This window comes from Adiantum capillus-veneris, chromosome 1, assembly GCF_014529385.1.
Source record: "Adiantum capillus-veneris isolate H3 chromosome 1, ASM1452938v2, whole genome shotgun sequence".
NCBI classification, from domain to species: Eukaryota; Viridiplantae; Streptophyta; class Polypodiopsida; order Polypodiales; family Pteridaceae; genus Adiantum; species Adiantum capillus-veneris.
The window spans coordinates 110,311,717-110,318,192 of NC_140931.1; positions in this window are offsets into that span (position 1 = coordinate 110,311,717).

A 6,476-nucleotide genomic window follows, 5' to 3' on the forward strand; every position below is an offset into this window, starting at 1 on the left:
AAGTTTCAATCAACAGACTACGCAGACGAGCAATCTCATCATAAATTCCATTTTCCTATGCCAACATGTTGTGCAATGCCACTACAAGCCTTCAAGGTGCACGCATCGATGACTATCTGTTGGAGCCCCATTGGTCCAACTGTTGTAATGAGCCCATCTTGTAAAGCATATCAAATTCATATTTTATGTCAAAGACATCTTATCATTTTGATCCATTCGTCTGGATTATGTAAAGATTAATCAGTTAGTCAGGACTCAGATTTGTTCCCACTTTGTAATAAAGAGTAAGAGAACCCCATGTACATTTTTGAGATAAGGTGACTAAAGTATAAAAGTCACCTTAGAACCATTTTTTGAATAACATTTGAATATTAATTCTGTATCGTACGAGTCTGAGAGAGAGAGAGAGAGAGAGAGAGAGAGAGAGAGAGAGTGAGTGTGTCTTATCCTCTTCGCTACGCGCTTCTCCCTCACCGGATTCACGACGTGACTACACCATAGCGGTAGTCTCTCCGAGAGCTACGCGCCCACGCCACGCATTCACCTTTTCGAGCTGATCGCGATCGATCCTTCCTCGAGCTTGTTTTGCTTGTAAGTAGCACAAACAGTGTTTGTTTTCAATAATCAAGTGCTTTATGGAATGAGAAAGAGATTAGCTACACATAGATACTCATAAACTTAAGTTTCTCCCACTTTTGGATTATGACCTGTTAGTCTATCGCGACTGTATGATAAGAAAACAACCAGGGTCCCAACCTATAATGAGAATGTAGGGATTTACAAGCATGAAAGCGAGGGAATAGTCTCTTACTTTCGATGCAAGGAACCATACCCAAACGAATTAAGCAAAGACAAGGTTCTTTACTTATTTTCTTATGAAACTACTATGGGGAAGGATATTGTTTTTGTTGACAGTGAGGCGGTCCGGGGCGGGCAACAAGAGAGGCGACCTCTAAAACACCCCTCAAGGCTCCCGTGCTGCTCAATTGGGGCTGGGGCAACCACAAGCACAACAAAACAACAAACCCACAGCCAAACCCAAACAAGATAGGGACACCACCTAGTTATGGTATGCGATCTAGGACGCAAGAGAGATTTTGGCACAACCAAGAAGATGCACCACACAACACACACAAGCAACCTCACACCAAGACACACATGAAATGGACCAGAGAGAGCTAGAGCAAAGGGAAGAGAGAGACGAAAGGATCTTGCGTAATACCTTATTTGTGACTTGCAAATGGAAATGGTTCGTTATGATGCTATCGTAGAACTTGTACAAAACTCACTCAATGCTTAGTGATTGCTAAACATTGCCAAAACACACACACACATTGTCTTAGGGTGTGGGAGACCTCTCACCACAATACCCTCTTACAATGGACAAAAAACTGGCAATGAAAAACACACTAAAACATTTTCTAAAATCAAGATCAACCGATAAAAACTCAAAATACACAAGTCACCTTGAATTCACCAAACCGTATTGCACAAATGGAAGGACGAAGATTTGAACGTTGAATCACGCATTTGATGTACCAAATCTCAATTTATTGATGATGGAGCATATACAATAGTGGTTTTGAGATTTGTGGAACTCACGCTTTCTCACTTGCAATGTGTAGCTTGAAGGCTTCTCTCACACCAAGAGTGAAGCTCACAAGTGGTTGCTACACCTAAGTCTCTCCTCACGCATAGAGTGTTGGGGTGCTATGTGAGATGTTGGAGGTTGTTTTACAAGAAGGAGAGGGGCCTATTTATAGGTTGGAGACCCCTCATTAAGATTATTGGAAATCCTAATTTACAAGCTAACAAATCAGGATTATGATTTTTTTGAATATCAAAACATTGCGGGCCTTCTTTGTCTGCTTGAGTCATGGGTGTGGGCTCAAAAGAGAGCATTATTGATGGTGAATAAGGTGAAAGTAGAGTTTTAAGGAAAAGGGGAGAGAGAGAGAGAGAGAGAGAGGGAGAGAGAGAGAGTGTTACTTTGTACATGTCTTGAGGTGAGGTGTCTTTTATGGTTAGGCCAATGCTATTTTGTGTTAGTATGTTAGTGGTTAGTGTTAGTAATCACTAGAAAGTTAATGATGAATTTACAATGGGTAGAATGAGGTGGATGGTTGAAGTAAGATGGTTGAATGAAGTGAGGAAATCTTGATGATGGTGAAGCTTGAAGAAGTTTTGGACTTACTTGTGTAGGTTCTCAAAATGACTATCGATCTTCTTCTTCGTCTTCCCTTCTTTACGCCACCGCCGCCAAGGTTGATTATCGTGATGAAAATGGTAATTCCGTTGATGAGATCTCTTGATTTGCAGAGGTTAAGCATGGTACACATGCTGAATGTATGTATATATATAAGGAGTAAGATGGAATTGTACTTTGGAGATAATAGAGAGAGGCATAGAGATGGTGTATGTACATGGAGAGCTCATATGAGAGCTATGGGAGTAAGTGGGGAGGTTAATGGTGAAGAAGGTGAGAGAAACCATTGAAGGTGCAGGTTTGAGTGAGGGATTGAGAGGGATGTGTGTGTGTGTGTTTGTAGAAGTGTGGAAAGAGGTGAGAGAAGACTATGGGCTACTTGTGAGAAAAGTGAGCAGACTGGGGTACACTCAAAAAATCATAGCTCACTCGTGGTTACTCCAAAAATCATGAAAAAAATTGAGGTGATTATTCAAAGCGTGGGCTATATTTTTTCTTTTGACCACCGCTTCAAATTCGGAGTGGAGATGGATATTAAAAATCCCACCAAAAGACCTGTTTTTTCTTCACAAAAAGTCTTCAGTGGCCCCCTCCTTTGTTGAATTTGTACAATGCATCCAAGAGTGAGCCCCTCCTTTGTCATATCATAATACAAAGCATCCAAGTTTCCCTTGACACATGCATGGAGGAGGATTATTGGTGAATAAAGAAATATATACATGGTGGGACTAGTGTATGGACTATTCGGACTTTAGCTCAATGAGCACATGGTGTTAGAATAATGAGTAAAAATAATAATAAAAATATGGAGGAGTTATGGATATGGAAAGATATTGGAATCATATGATATGGTCCCACTTTGAATTATTTTGGGTGAAAGAGGAAAAGGTATGCAAGTAAATAATATAATAAACGTGACCAATGAGTAGAAATCAATTTTTTGTTTTCATGAGGGTGAGGGTGAAAATGTGGGAGTGATTTGTATAAAGGAAAAATATAAGGTTAGAGTATGTACATATTGGCAAAAAATATACTTATGGTGTAAGAGGATGAAAGAAGGTGTACATAGGTTTAATAAAACACACACCTAGGTAGAAATATTTAAATAAAATACCAAAATAATTATAAAAAATCCCTATATTTAGGCCATATATATAGTGCAATATTTACACACAAATGGGCCATAATATATTTTATTTTTTTTATTTTTTTTATTTTTTGGCTCAACTAGCCCAGTGACTAGCTAGCTGAGGGTTTTTTAAGGAGATATGGGAAAAGTCCCGTAACTCACACACGCCTATGTACAGTGAAATGGTAGGGATAGCCACAGTGTTTGGGTGAATTTGGTAGGGTGGAGTAACTTACTATGGCAATTATGGAAAGCCGAAAAACGGCTATCAACAGATACGGGCGAGAATACAAACGTATTCTCCCAGAAGAGGTTGAAAAGGCAACAGTTCCGAGAGCATCGATCTATGGCCCCAACGAAGTACCAAGAGCTACCAACACCCCTAGCAAGTCGAAAAATCCCTTTTCAGAAGAGTATGACGCTACCTCACATTCTACCCGACAACCGACGTCCAACTACCAGGATGAACCAGCTACTCAGCCATCATTGGAGGCATGGCTTCGACAGAGTGCTACATTAGAACAAGACCGAACCCGAGAGGGTTATCAAACCGCACGAGGGTTAAGGGATTTACAAGAACCACCACTCTATGCACAGTATCAAGGAGAGAGTAAGCCAAAGACTCAGGGGTCAACTGAGCCTGGAAGAACACCCCGAGAACGAGTTCGAAGAGATGAACCATCTCTCGCGAGAGCTGTTAGAAATTATGGATTAGGAGCACCATTGGGAGAGGAACCTGGCCACTACAGAAGACCAGAGGAGGTATATCGACTAGGATGGGGAGATCCCATGATGAGATTTGTAGACCATCGTAGAATTAGACCTTCTCAAGTGCAAAAATGGGTAAACAAGAAATATACGGGAAGCAAGGATCCGAGAGATCATGTAGCAGCCTTTATGCGTGTAATTAGAGCTGAAGAGGTGCTAGACTTTCCTACCCAATTTGCAGGATTCGGTTTAACATTAGAGGATGATGCTGCTACATGGTTTGACTCGGTGGAGCGAAGAGACTTTGAGTCGATGGAGGAAGTGTTTGACGAGTTTAAAGAGGAATTCTCACAAAGGGGAATAGCTCATAATACAGTTTCACAAATCCATAAATTCAAACAGAAAGATGGAGAGTCTGTGCGAAAGGCAGCCCTCCGATTAAAAAGATATGTTAAGTTTTGCCCCGTAGAAGAACTGCCAACTCAGTCCAGACTTATGCTTATATTTATCCAAGGACTAAGGAATGCAGATCTTCAAAAGGACTTACATATGAAAAGGAGCACGACGTTGAATGATTTAACCAAGGAATCTCTATACCTTGTGAACAATTGTGTGGTCTACAAAGAGGGTGAGTTCAAAGATCTTGACGATGATTCTTCCTCGCAACAAAGCGGAAGCAAGTCTGCTAAGACAACATTGAAAGGAGAAGTAGCGGTAAGCCAAGAGCAGCTTGTAGAGGAAGTGATTAAAAAGATTAACTTGTATTCCAAACCACAAGCTAAACAACCAAAATGGTGTGCGATTGAACAAAAATGGACAACCCACGGGACGGAGGAGTGTTATTATAACAAGGGATATGTGAGAGAACAACCATATGCTCCGCAAGCTCAGGCGACATCCCCTCAAGTCCCATCGATGCCTAGATATCAAACAGGCAACCTACCAGGACCTGTAGGTGTAGAAAGACCACAACCAGTGTTGGGCCAACAACCACCCCTACCAGGATTACGACCGGTCAGCATAAGATACACACCCACAGTAACTGAGTCGGATGAGAAGGCTTTGGTACCTATGCATGCATACTACGACGAGCCCAATGGATATGCGGCGAACTCTGTCTATTATCCACAGAAAGAACCCTCTACACCATAACCATGGAGCATGATAGGAAATACAGGACCACCAACTGCTGCGCAGGCAGCGGGAGAAGGACGATATAGCCTGGATGAAAGAACACTATTGTTCATAGCCAACTGAGGCATGAGCGAGCAAAGAATTTCACACCAACAAAGAGGAGCTCCAGGAGCACCTCAACAACCTAAAGGACCATGCTACAAGTGTGGTGGAGACCATTGGCTGAGGGACTGCCCTCATGACGAAATCATTAGGGTCAACGCATATTGCACGGAGTGTGGAATTACTCACTTGATCCCTGATTGCCCTAAAAACCCTAGCAAAGGAGCAAAACCTACCTTGAATATGCTGGGAGCGTTGCCTTCCAGTGGAGGGTCAGAAAACGAAACTCCGATTCCTGTTAAGGTCTTGATGAGAGCCCAAGCAAGGAAAAATGACAATCAGCCCAAGAGTAACGATGAAAATCAAGATTGACAAGTCTAGCATCAGTCGTGATAATCCTTGGAAAGAACGAAGAGCGAAAATGAAAGCTAGACGTGAGCAAAAATAAAAAGATGTAGAAGCTGAGCTAACGATAGCTCGAGAGCAACTTAAACAGCAAAGAGAGTCCGACTCTCTAAAATCAACGGAGGGACCAAGAAGTGCAAGATTAGGAGGGTCGGTATTGGTAGATAAGATCAATGAACCCTTAGATGCAATCTTGCAAGCATATGAAGCAAGATTGAAGAACAGACAGACTCTAGAGCAAAGGTGGATGACATATCCATATCCAGAGATAGAAAAACAGAGACTAGAGATGTGCAAACAGCTGATTGAAATTGCACAAGCTTTACTGGAGCCTCCACCTATGGAAGCGGGAGATAGAGTAATCAAACCACCAAATAATGAAACACCTCACAAAACCGAACAAAGGATACCCGACAAGATAGAAAACATTAAATCCTTGCCGGATGTTGACGATGCAAAAGACGTGCCTAATAGCACTGATGAATCACTAAAATATTTTCCACCATATTCCCCTATTGTGGAAGAAAATTGGCCTGAAGAGCTATGGGAAACGGTGCGAAAAGCTCAAGAAAAATATGAGACAAAAACAGTCGAGTCGGTGCCTTTCTCGGAGCTGAACTTGAATAAGCCTCCATGGGATTTAGACGTTGTCAGGAGTTTTTTGGAGCAAGAGATTGCGCATATGTACGTATCCATCCATGGTGCATCGAATTATGGATTGCCCATTTTCCAGAGCCAGGTGGTTACGTGGGTCCCACATGTGTACAGGTAGGACAGGGTGTACATAGTGCA